General features: G+C 43.8%; 1 long non-coding RNA gene across 1 annotated transcript in view; it reads left to right on the top strand.

Moving 5' to 3' along the window:
- The first annotated feature begins 3,167 nt into the window (after nt 1-3,167).
- The window catches only part of LOC105474724 (uncharacterized), a 51,222-nt gene continuing 41,318 nt past the window's right edge, over nt 3,168-13,071 (top strand). The window contains exon 1 of the long non-coding RNA XR_982936.3: nt 3,168-3,614. This is a non-coding gene — a long non-coding RNA (uncharacterized lncRNA). The remainder of the gene's footprint in view (nt 3,615-13,071) is intronic.

Here is a 13,071-nt window from a genome sequence, read left to right as displayed (position 1 = left end):
GTGTCCAGTGATTTATTAAGTATAAACTATCTCCTGTGTAACAGATCTTCTAGTAGGTTTTGAGGTGAATAAAATGGACCCACTCTCTTTGTCCACTTAAAGCGGACATTCTGGAAAACAGGAAATGAGAGCTATAAGGAGAATACACGCGTATCAGATGGTAGTTACTGTTAAATGAGAATAGTGTTAAAGAAAGCAGAGGCCTGGGTTGTGTGGTCTATCTGAGCATCTATTGGTGTCTTTGAGTGATTGTCTCTGAAGGTTAGTGAGTAACAAAGTCTGTGTAATCTGTGTCTGGGGAACTACGTATGTTTGTCCTTTAATAAAACTGGCATACATATATATACATATATTTTTTTATTTTTATTTATTTATTTATTTTTTGCCTAATTTACCGGATAGCACCTCCCTTCCCTTGTTGAGTAGAAGTGGCAGGAGCAGAAATTCTTGTTTGTTTCTGATTTTAGGGATAAAGCAGTCTTTTATCATCAAGTACGATGTTACGTATGGGGTTTTTAAAGATGCCTTATGGCATCTTGAAGAAGATATCTTTTATTCCTAAATTATTGAGGTGTGTTTTATTGTTAAAGGGTGTTAAATTTTGTTAAATGCCTTTTCATTGCGAGTTTTGAAAATCAACACGTTGCCCAGATGTATGATTTGTAAATATTTTCTAAAATTATATGGGTTGCCTTTTCACTCTATTGACAATGTCCCCTAAGGGATGAATGCTTTTGATTTGATGACGTCAAATTTTGGTTTTATTGTTCTTTTCCATGCTTGTTGTGTCATATCCAAGAAATCGTTGTAAAATTCAATATTGTAAAATTTTGCCCTATATTTTCTTCTAAGAGTTGTTAATTTTAACTTTTGCTGTTGAGTCTTTAATCCATTTTGATTTCATTTGTATGTGGTGAAGTTTAGGGTTCAACTGCATACTTCTAAATGGTAAATATTTATTTTCCCCCATGCCATTTTTTCCAAAGACTTCCTTTTTTCATGGTGTAATACTGGAACCTTGTTAAAACTCACTTTATTATGCATGTGAGGGTATATTTTGGGCTCTCTGTTCTGCTCCATTTGTATGTATTTCTGTCTTTGTGCTGGTGCCAGCTTTTTTGTTACTGTAAGTCTGAGCAAGTTTTACAATCAGGAAGAGTGTGACTTCCAGCTTAGCTCTTTTGAAATTATTTGTGGCTATTCGGAATTTCCTGAGATTCCATATAAATTGTATAATGGTGCTTTCTGTTTCTGTGAAACAAGACTTTGGGATTTTTATAGGGATTGCATTGAATTTGTAGACAATTTTGGGTAGTATCAACATCTTGCCAATATTAAGTTGTCCATCTCATGAACACAAGGCGTCTGTCCACTTATTTGTATTTTTTAAAATTTCTCTCAGTGATATTTTGTGTTTTCATTGTACAGGTTTCTTGCCTTTTGGCTAATTTCTAGGTATTTTATTTTTTATGCTATTGCTCAATAAATTGTTTTCTTAATTTTCTTTTCAGATTATTTGTTATTATTGTATACAAGTGTAATTGATTTCTGCATATGATTATGTATTCTGCAACTTTGCTGAATTCATTTATTAGTTCCACTTGTTTAAGGGTTTAATTGAGATTGTTGTAATGTTTTGGGCGTATTGCTAATGTGCTGTTTAAATTGGTTGTTTTTGTATGTTGAACTATTCTCTCATTTTAGGGGTAAATTTCACTTAGTCATGTTTTGTAATTCTTGTATATGCTGCCAAATATGATTTGCTAGTATGTATTTGAGAATTTTTGCACCAATATTTATAAAGGACATTTATCAACATCTTTTTTGTATCGTCTTTGTCCATTTCTGGCATCAGCACAGTTCTGGCCTCGTAGAATAAGTCTGGAAGTGTTCCCCTCTCTTCAGTTTTTTTGGAAGAGCTTGAGGAGGATTCATGATAATTCTTATTTAAACATATGATAGATTTTAGCAGTCAAACTATTTGGTCATAGGTTTCTATTTGTTGGGAAGCATTTAATTACTCCATTAATCTCCCACAACTGTTGGTCTGTTTAGATTTTTTCTTTATTATTCAGTTTCTGTATATTGTGTGTTTATAGACGTTGGTTCACCTCATCAATGTTATCCAATTTACTGCTGTACCCTTAGAGGCCTCTTAAACAACGTCTGAGGCATATAGCTTTTAAGATGGGTTCTGCTTTGATTATGTATGTGTTCTGCTGTTGTTGATGTTGTGGTAAGGTAGAAGGTGACGGGACATGGTCTACTGACCTATAATTTGGCCTCCTTTGTGGGAAGTCTGTGTCTCCCTGGATTATGACTTTCATAAGTACTTGTCAATTTTACTGACATTAGTTGGCTCAAGAATGTTAGAGGGAGACAGAATTAGGTATTTCCATTAACCAAGAATTTTGGCTCTGGCAAAATGTCAGTTAGTTTGGCTTTTGAGAAACAGGTGGTTGGTTTTTTGTTTTTGTTTGTTTGTTTGTTTGTTTTTGAAGGCTGGAACTTTAAGAACAGAATTATCTGGACATATTTGAAAATTGTTACTTTTCTCCTGCTGGAAGCAGGAGGCAATGCTGTGTTCTTCATGAGGACAGGGTTGAGAGTGTTTCTGGAGAAGAACTCATCCATCTGTGAGGACCCCTGAGAATGGATACTCTGGAGATTTTAACTCTCAAACTTAAGCAACTCACCAATTAGAGTTTAGATTTTCTTTCACTTGTACTGTTTCCCACAGAGGTTTATTATAGTTTTCTGATCAAGTAAGTTATGATTGTCTGAAAGTGTCTCTCTATCTTTCCAATTTAGAGCAGTGGTTTGCCCTGTAAACTCAATTCTCTACTGAATCTATGAAGCATTGTTGATCTCAGTTTGTTTGCTTTTTGTGCTTCTGAATGTGAATGTTGCCTTCCATGTTTGTACATGCAAGACTTGTGAGAAAACATTTTAAATGGTCCATTTTCAGCATGATAAATCTAAGCACTGGCAGCCAGCCTGCAAATGTAACAGACCGCACGGCTTATGCACCTAGAAGTTCACGAGAAGTGAACAGAATGTAGAGGAGGGGTCAGCCCATAAAAGGGAAGAAAGTTTCATTATCGGGAAATCGAAACTTAAGCAGGGAAGGGGACAGCGGTATAATCTTACAAGGGAGATAATGAAACTTGGGCAATGTCTGGGAAGATTGTAACCCCACAGTACTCAACCAGTGAGGAACTGGGGGAGGGACTTGTGTGCTGGGAGATAAATTACCTGTTGTGACTGCCTGGTTGTGTCTGCCCACCAGACACCCCATCTTGCAAGAGCATTATTAAAAGTCTCCCTTTGGCTGTTCTTCAGGCCTCTAAGTCCATTCTTTGGGTTTGGACGGGTGAGTGTGTTTCTCACAAACATGGGGGCCCATCTGGGATCCCTGTGCCTGTGTGAAGTGGGACTTTGGCCAAGAGGGGAGATGTGTCCCACCAGATTTAGGTGGCCCGCTTGGTCCAGCCCTCCCAGCTCCCTGCAGAAGCCATAGACAAACCGGAGACTGTTACTCAGGAGGCAGCAGAAGCAACACAGGGAGAAAAGCAGGCACCACGGGAACCAGGCAAACTCATGCACCAGCCAAGGTAGGAAAATCGGACTGTAAGTACCGCCTTGGTGGCGGGGCATTTTTGGAGGTTTCGGGGCTTGCAAGAAACCTCCAGTAAGGGGGGTTGAATACACAGGAAAAAACTCAGACACAGAGACTGGCAGAAAATGGGAGACAGGAATTCTAGGTCTAGGAGCCAAAGGAAAAAGGGAGCCAAAGAGACTCCCTCTGACCTCCCCCCGGATAGTCCTTTGGGGAGATTGCTGCAGGTTTGGTGGAACAACCCTCGAACGAGGGACAAGGAAAAGCAAAAGAGTTTTGCTTTTTTGTCTGGTTCAAAGACCCCATTCCTAAGCCTTTGGTCTTTCGCCTAAGTTTGGCTCAGATGAGGATTGGGTGTGCCAAGTTTTAATTCTCTATGTGAATAATAAAACCCCATCCTCACAAGAAGAGACAGGTTACTCTCTGCTGAATCAAGGAATTAGCCCCCATGATCCCCCTCAAAAAAGAAGAAAAAGAGCCTGGTGAAGAGCCCTCACCCAGTGAAAAGTCCTGGGACCCCTATCATGCTTGCCCCTCCATACGGCTCACAAAAAAGGGGACAGGAAGATCAAGGGGCAGCAGGAGGGTTAGAGGAAGAAAGACCCGGAGACCATGGGGGAGCCAAGCCAACTGCTCCTTTAAATCCTTATCCAAATTTAAGAAAAGAATTAGCAGAGTGTCAGAGGGAGATTGAGAACTTCCCTATCCCTTCAGCACAGCAGGCATCGAGCATGTTCCCTCTTCGGGAAGTTCCCGGGGGACAGGGAGAGACTGGCTTTGTAAATGCTCCTCTTGCAAGTACTGAAGTTCGGAATTTCAAGAAGGAAATGAAGGCACTCCTAGAAGATCCCCTAGGTTTAGCAGACCAGCTGCACCCATTCCTAGGACCCAGCTTTTACACCTGGGCTGAAATGATGTCTATCATGAATATCCTGTTCACAGGAGAAGAAGGGAATGATTAGGAGAGTGGCCATGACCATCAGGGAGAGGCAACACCCTCCTGGGCAGGGAGTGCTGCCAGAGAAACAAAAATTTCCAAATGTCAATCCCAATGGGATAATAATGATCCCAGGGAGCAGGCCCAAATGCAGGATCTCAGGGAAATAATAATTCAAGGAATCAATCCACTCCTAGGATATAAAATGTCTCAAAGGCATTTGAGATTCAACAAGAAAAAGAGAAAACTCCCTCCACATTCCTGCAGAGGCTCAGAGATAAGAAAATACTGCAGGCTAGATCCAGATTACCCAGCAGGGCAAGGCGTTTTGAAGATCAACTTTGTAACTAAGAGCTAGCCTGACCTTACAAAAAAATTACAAAAGATTGATGGATGGAATGAGAAACCAATTGAGGAATTACTGAGGGAAGCTCAGAAGGTCTTTGTAAGGACAGAGGAAGAGAAGCAGAAATAGAAAGTGAAAATCACGGTTTCCACCATGGAAGAGGTAGTCAGAAAAAGATTAGATCAAGATCCGCCTCAGAAGAGACAAAGCAATAATAGACTTCAAACCAAGAAAGAAGGGAAATGCAGGGAAAAGCTCCTAAGACAATGAGTGGATGTTACAAGTGTGGAAAGCCAGGGCATTTTAAGAGAGAATGTCCATTGTTGGACAATTGACCCTCAGGTTAAATTGGCCAACAACTGAATGAATAAAGACTATCTTAATTTTTGTTGTTGTGTTTTTGTTTTAGTTTGTTTTTTGAGACAGAGTCTCGCTCTGTTACCCAGGCTGGAGTGCAGTGGCAGGATCTCAGCTCACTGTAACCTTCATCTCCCAAGTTCAAGTGATTCTTCTGCCTCAGCCTCTTGAGTCGCTGGGATTGCCAGTGTGTGCCACCATGCCCAGCTAATACACGGTGAAACTCCAAAAATATGTGTATATATTTATAAAATTTACAAATATATATTATATTTATTTATATATATATATAATATATATATATATTTTTTTTGCAGAGATGGGGTTTCACCATGTTGGCCAGGCTGGTCTTGAACTCTTGACCTCAAGTAATCCATCTGCCTCAGCCTCCCAAAGTGCTGGGATTACAGGTGTGAGCCACCTCCTAGTAGCTACCTTTAAATAGATGGAAGATGAGCTACTTTTTACTGAAGAAAGATGCTTCAGTGGAGGTGAACCTGGCAGCTCACTCCTGTTGGCAGTGGGTTACCAGTTGTATGGAATTTGAAACTAAGTTTTACGTTGGTGAAATTCTTAAATTGTGTGGTCAACCAGGGCTTCCGACAGGTGGAAGCCACCCTCCAAAAGGTGAATGATAGCGTGTGTTCAGCAGAAGCACTTAACGAGACATGGTACAATTTTAGATCTCCTCTTGGACTATGTTGGACACCTGTACGTGGTGCAAAACAAAACTGAATGTTGTATTTTTCTTCCCCTGATTTGCTACTACAGAAAGCTTAATTTAAAAGGTGGCTGATATCCCTGTTTCTTAAGACACTGATAATAAATACACTAAATAAAATCATCAAGAGAAAGGAATACAGGATGTGTTTATAGGAAAAGCTAACAGTTTGCTTGTGGGCATCCTAAATGGTGGATGACAATCTTAACTTTAAAAGTTGTTTTAATATTTATGTTTTTTCTAGTGGGTCTCCAGGCTTCTATGACTTGTGTTACCAGGCTAAAGATAAAGATGGAATCCTCATTAAATCAGACCATGCTACAGTGAACTATGGTCCTTAATCAGCATTAAACCTTGAACAAAGATGATGACCAATTGAACTCAAATACTGATGAATTGCCTGTATTGCATGAACTTGATTCTTTCGTAAATTTTAATCGGTTTCATTTGTGGGGATTCCATTAAGGCGTACACTTCAATCTATTGGTACTATCATCCTGCCAGTCATCGTAATAGTCTTTCTTGTGTACTGTATTCTCTCAAGTGTCTTAAATGTTGTTTTGCAGCCCTCCATTGTTTGTTAAATGGTGTCACTGTGATTAAAACAGGAAGAATGTCAGGGATCATGTGACCAACCTATCATTGTGACTGTGAATTCCATACTGAGACTAAACAAGCCTATTATGATGGTCACAGAGTGGTTGCAATATCAAAGTTTTTGTCAGTCTCTTAGAATTGAGAGGCTGACCACAAGGGAGAAATTGTTAAATGAAGTAAGTGGAAGACCACTGTTCTGATGCTGCTTTTCTACTTTTGTTGGAACCGAACTGTCGATTCCCTCCTGGGCAGGGGTCGCCGCGAAGGATTACCGACACGAGATTCACAGCAGAGAGTTATTTATTACTAGTGCGCTAGGGTTCCAAGCTCTAAGTTGGCCCTGGGACCCCGACTGCTTGTTACAGGCTGTTTATATAGGCAAACACAAGTTTAAACACAGCTTATGGCGCGAAATTCAAACAAAGCTTAAGGCGCGTGGTAATTGGGTCTAGCTATGGCCTGAGCAAGGTGTCTTGTTCTAATTGGTTAGAGCAGGACCTTATGAGGTTTTTTCCTGGAGTTGTTGATTCCGGGAACTTCGAGGCAGGGTGGGACCCCCGGAATTGGCAGGGTGGGACCCCATGAGGTTGTTTCCCGGAATTGGCAGGGTGGGACCCTATCAGGGTGGGTCCCTATCGAGGCAGGGTGGGACCCTATCCAGAGCCACCTGGTGTTAATTTTTTTTTTTTTTAATATGAGGCATAGTTTCTAAGTTTTATGAGGCCTAGTTTTATTCCCTCCTCTTTTTGTGTCAGAGGCTCAATCTTGAGCCTCTTCTTCAGTCCTGAGGGTCTGGTATTGTTGGGTTAGAACCATAGCATGTACTATGTTTAATCTATTTTTTTTTTTTTTTTTTGAGACGGAGTCTCACTCTGTCTCCCGGGCTGGAGTTGCAGTGGCCGGATCTCAGCTCACTGCAAGCTCCGCCTCCCGGGTTCACGCCATTCTCCTGCCTCAGCCTCCCCAGTAGCTGGGACTACAGGCGCCGCCACCTCGCCCGGCTAGTTTTTTGTATTTTTTAGTAGAGACGGGGTTTCACCATGTTCACCAGGATGGTCTCGATCTCCTGACCTCATGATCCACCCGTCTCGGCCTCCCAAAGTGCTGGGATTACAGGCTTCAGCCACCACGCCCGGCCTCTTTAATCTATTTTTAATAAGGGTGAGTAAGCGGTTGAGTATGCATGGCCCGAAAGTTAGGATGAGCGTGAGCAGGATGAGGGGTTCTAAAATGGTGGAGATTAGGGTGCTAAGCCAAGGGGATTGGTTGTACTAATTTTTAAACCAACTTTGTTGAGATTTTCTCTTTTTTTTTCTCTTGTTTAATTTTTTTTTTAGTTTTGCCATAGAATTTTTAACTACTCCTGAATGATCTGCATAAAAACAACATTGCTTTTTCAGGGCTGCACGGAGCCCGCCCTCTTTCAGAAAGACAATTTCTAGTCCTTGTTGGTTTTGTAATACAACTTTAGACAGGGAAGTTAAGGACTTTTTAAGTTTTGTGATAGATTGTTCTATGGCTTTAAGGTTTTTATTTATGGCTATTCTAAGTTGTTGCAGATGATGGTTACCATGCACTAGGGCTGCTGTCCCGGTCCCAACTCCAGCTGCTACCCCAATTCCTAACATGACGGCGAGGGTGAGGGAGATAGGTTCTCTCTTTGGTCTAGTATGAGTTTTTTGCTCATACCGGAGATTAAAGGAGTTTTCAGAGTGATAGTATACTCGGGGAACAACTTGTACCAACACACAATAGTGGGTGCCACTGCTAAAAACGGCTGTGGATACACAGGGGGTGAGCCCAGTGTTGTAAGCCCACCAGTCCGTCTCGGAGGGGACCAAATAGTGATTGGAGCTGGGTACTGTTAAGGTTTCATTACAAAGATGCTGATGACTAGGGGGCACTTGGCCTATGCAGGTTCCCGACCCAGAAACTTCAGCCAGGGTTAGTTTTCTTTGTTGTTCCCACGCGCATCCAGTAGGATTGGCGGAGTTAGTGAAATTATTAGTGGAGGCAATGCCTTCATAGTAAGGGGGGCCTGTTGCCAGACATAGCCAGCAAGAGGAGGTAAATTCTGGCTTTGTCTGGTTTAAAGCGAAATAGGAGCCCTTTATGAGATTTAGGAGCCTGTCACCTATTCCTAGGTTAAGGGGCCCGCGGGTGACGTTTTGGGCTGAGGGTGTGTATTTAGAGGAGGTGGAGATTAAGGGTGGGGAAGTGCTTTTAGGAGCTCTTGGTTGGGGCTCTCTTGGTGCAGGAACCAGGGGCTTCCTTGTTTTTGATAAAACTTGGTTTGGTCCTACTGCGACAGGGGCTGTGATAGGGTTGACTATTAATTTGATTTGGATAGGGATTTTATACAGTGGCTTTTGGTATAAATATAGGCCCTATATTAACCCGGATATCCAACGGTTATTAGATTTTGCTGCATTTTTAAACTTGATGCGGACCAGATTGCAAGTTTTTGAATATTGGGTTCTGGTGCAGCGCTGGACAAAGGACATGGTTATGTACCAGGGTTTTGTGGTTTATTTTCATTTTTTATTATTAGTAGTTATACAGGACCAACTAGTGCAAAACAGGGCATTTATTTCTTCACAAGTTTTTTTTATTTTTCCTGTCCTGAATTTGGGACAGGCATAGAACCCGTTCCGGCTTACGGACACCCTTTTAGCCTGTTTTCTCCATTCTCCCCCTTCCATGTTATTTATCCTTGCTACTTTGTTTAGGTTGAAATAGAGGTTAGGGAACCAAGTCCCCATAGGAGCAATTTTTGAGGTTTTACCTAAGACCTCATGAGTACTAAAATCAGTTACCTGCCAGGTCAGGTTATATGGCCGGTGGGGGTTATTACTGCCAGCGACACAGGGAAGGAGGGCTAGTAATAAGCAAGGGGCTAGATACGAGAGAGTTTTATCTTGAGTGGGTTCTCGGAGCGTCGGAGTCTCCATGTCTCAGGTGGTGTTGGTCCGGGCGTCTCTGGAGTAGCCTTGGCGTGGGATGCGTGGATTCAAGTGGAGATTCCGTCAACCTTTATGGCTGTGGGCGTGGTTAGGAGAACAATGTAGGGTCCTTTTCACCGAGGCTCTAGTCCTTGAGTGCAGTGCTGTTTAACCTAGACAGTCTTCCACCTGGAAGGGGTGACTGGTCTGTGGATGTCCTGGTTGGTAGAGTTCTGCCAAGGGGGCCCAGATTTGGGCCTGTACTGCTTGGAGTTCTTTTAGCCGAGCCTGTAGGTTAGTTTTAGGATTGGAGGGGGAGAAGGAGTTAAGCAAGGTTGACAAAGGGGGAGGTCCTCCGTAGAGGATTTTATATGGAGTGAGCCCAAAACGGTTAGGTGTATTTTGGGCCCTTAACAGAGCTAAGGAGAGGAGGCGTTTTCAATTTTTTAAACCAGTCTTTAAGGTTAATTTAGTAAGGGTCTTTTTTATTGTTTTATTTATTTTTTTTACCTGTCTTGAGCTCTGGGGTTTATAGGCACAATGTAATTTTTAATTAATCCCCAATATCCTGGCGAGCCCCTGACTTACCTGAGAAACGAAGGCCGGCCCGTTATTTGACCCAATTACCTTGGGAAGTCCGAATTTAGGAAAGATTTCTTTTAAAATTTTCTTGGCTACTATGTGTGCCGTTTCTTGCCGGGTGGGGTAGGCTTCTACCCATCCTGAAAAGGTATTTACAAACACTAGTAAGTACTTATATCCAGCATAGTGAGGTTTTACTTCAGTGAAGTCTATTTCCTAATAGACTCCAGGGCGGTTACCACGAGTTCGTTTCCCTTCTGGCACTTGGGTAGCCCCAGCGTTTACCTGCTGACAGACCTTACAGGCAGATGTCACTTGTTCTACGAGGGTACTTGCCTTTGGGATTAGAAAGTCAGTTTTTTTAATCAGTAATTTTAGCTTTCGACTACTTAAGTGTGTCCAGGCATGCATCTGCTGGATTATTGCCAGGGCCTCCTTTTGGGGAAGGACTATTTTTCCTCCTTTTTCCCAGTTTTTAGTGTTTTTGTTCTCTATAGCCCCTATGGCTTTTGCTTTTTCCTGGTCTCCCGGGGTATAAGTATGTTTAATAGTTATGTGGCTGGTTTCGTTAGGTTCTGTGGCTAGGGTTAGTACTTCCGCCATGGCGGCTTGCCTGGCCACTTGGTCGGCCTGTCTGTTTTCTACTGCGACTGGATCTTGTCCTTTTTGATGCCCGGGGCAGTGAATTATAGCCACTTCTTGAGGAAGAAAAAGGGCTTTTAATAAGGCAATTATTTTAACTTTGTTCTTGATTTCCTTTCCTTCTGAGGTTAGGAGACCTCTTCTTTCATAGATACATCTATGAGTATGAGCCGTTGCAAAGGCATACCGGCTATCAGTATAAACGTTAGCTTTCTTTCCCTTGGACAGCTCTAGGGCCTTGGTTAGTGCTATTAACTCAGCCTTCTGTGCAGACGTGCCAGGAGGTAGTGATTGTGCTCAAATGGTGTTGTGGCCATCTACTACCGCCGCTCCCGCCCTCCGGGTACCTGAGTCAAGGTAACTGCTGCCGTCTGTGTACCAGGTGTGATCCGCGTCTGGGAGTTCTTGGTTTTTAAGGTCTTCCCGTGTTCCATGGGTCTCAGCCAGTACTTGCCGACAATCGTGTGGGCTTGGTTGGTCTTCTGGTACCGGCAGCGGCGTAGCAGGGTTTAGGGTGACCGGAGGGCCAAACTGGACGCGGTCCGTGTCCAGTAGGAGGGCCTGGTAGTGGGTTAGGCGTGCGTTGGTTATCCACCAGTTCGGGGGCTGCTGCACTATGGCCTTTAGAGCATGTGGGGTAATAACAGTCAGTGGCTGCCCAAGGGTTAACTTAGCAGAGTCCTTGACCAGCATAGCGGTGGCTGCCATGATACGAAGACACGGGGGCCAGCCGGCCGCCACAGGGTCCAGCTTTTTAGACAGGTATGCTACCGGTCTTTTCCAAGGCCCTAATTTTTGGGTTAAGACCCCTTTGGCAATCCCTTGCCTCTCGTCCAGGAAGAGGGTAAAGGGCTTTGAGGTGTCCGGTAACCCAAGGGCCGGGGCAGACAAGAGTGCTTGTTTTAGTGCCTCAAAAGCCAGTTGATGCTCTGTCTGCCAGGTGAAAGGGGTGCTCTCCTTGGTGAGTGCATAAAGGGGGGCGGCCAGTTCAGCAAAACCGGGTATCCACAAGCGACAGAACCCAGCAGTTCCCAAGAATTCACGTACCTCCCTGGGATTTCGTGGTGGTGGAAGGCGAACCACTGTCTCTATGCGCCCAGGGGTGAGCCACCTTTTCCCTTCACTCAGGATATACCCCAGATATGTTACCTTGGTCTGACAGAGCTGTGCCTTCTTGGCGGATGCCCGGTATTCTTTTTCACCCAGTGCCTGGAGTAGATGCCTGGTACCTTGTATACAGATTTCCTTTGTAGGAGCAGCCAAGAGGAGGTTATCCACATACTGGAGTAGAGTTACTTCTGGATTTTGGGTCCGGAAGTTGGTCAGGTCTCGATGAAGAGCCTCATCGAAGAGAGTGGGAGAGTTCTTGAATCCTTGGGGAAGCCGGGTCCAGGTTAATTGGCCTGAAATTCTTTTCTCAGGATCCTTCCACTCAAAGGCAAAGAGTTCTTGGCTTTGGGGGGCCAGAGGTAGACAGAAGAAAGCATCTTTTAAATTTAATACTGTATACCAGTTATAGCCTGGTTTTAAGGTGCTAAGTTGTAAGGATTGGGGACCGTGGGATGGATGTCCATGGTTCTTTTGTTAATTTCTCTCAAGTCTTGGACAGGCCTATAATTCTGAGTACCGGGCTTTTTTACTGGCAGAAGAGGAGTGTTCCAGGGCGAGCGACAAGGTCGCAACACTCCGAGTTTTAGAAATTTGTTAATGTGCTGCTGAATTCCTATATGAGCCTCTTGGCTCATGGGATATTGCTTGATAGACACAGCACCGCCGTGGGCTTTAAATTAATTATGATTGGGGCTCGATACTTAGCTAGCCCGAGTCCTCCCGTTTCCGCCCAAGCTTGGGGAAAGTCTTGCAACCAAACATCGGGGAGGCTAGTGATGACCGGAGCGTCGAAAAGCCGATGCTCATCTTGCAGAGACACAGTTAAAATTTGGATGGGCTGACCGTCCCGATCTAATACTTGGGCCCCAGGCTCGGAGAAGTGGATTTGGGCTCCGAGTTTGGTCAGAAGATCTCGCCCTAGGAGGGGGTAGGGGCATTCAGGTACCACCAAGAAGGAATGTGTTACCATTCCTTGTGCAAGATTAACTGTCCGGTGGTTAGTCCACTTGTGCAATTTTCCCCCTGTTGCCCCCTGGACCCAGGATGTGCGGGAAGACAGGGGCCCGTCTGCCTTTGTCAAAACTGAATGTTGGGCCCCTGTGTCCACCAAGAAGGTGGTGGGGTGCCCCCCTACAGAGAGAGTTAGCCGGGGCTCGGGGGGGGCTCCAGAGCCTTGACACCCCTATTCGCTATCTTCACCTAGGGTGAGGACAGCGG

Source organism: Macaca nemestrina, chromosome 1 (genome assembly GCF_043159975.1).
Source record: "Macaca nemestrina isolate mMacNem1 chromosome 1, mMacNem.hap1, whole genome shotgun sequence".
In the NCBI taxonomy this organism is placed as follows: Eukaryota; Metazoa; Chordata; class Mammalia; order Primates; family Cercopithecidae; genus Macaca; species Macaca nemestrina.
Note: the sequence above shows the minus strand (reverse complement) of the source record. Positions and strands in the feature narration are given on the sequence as shown.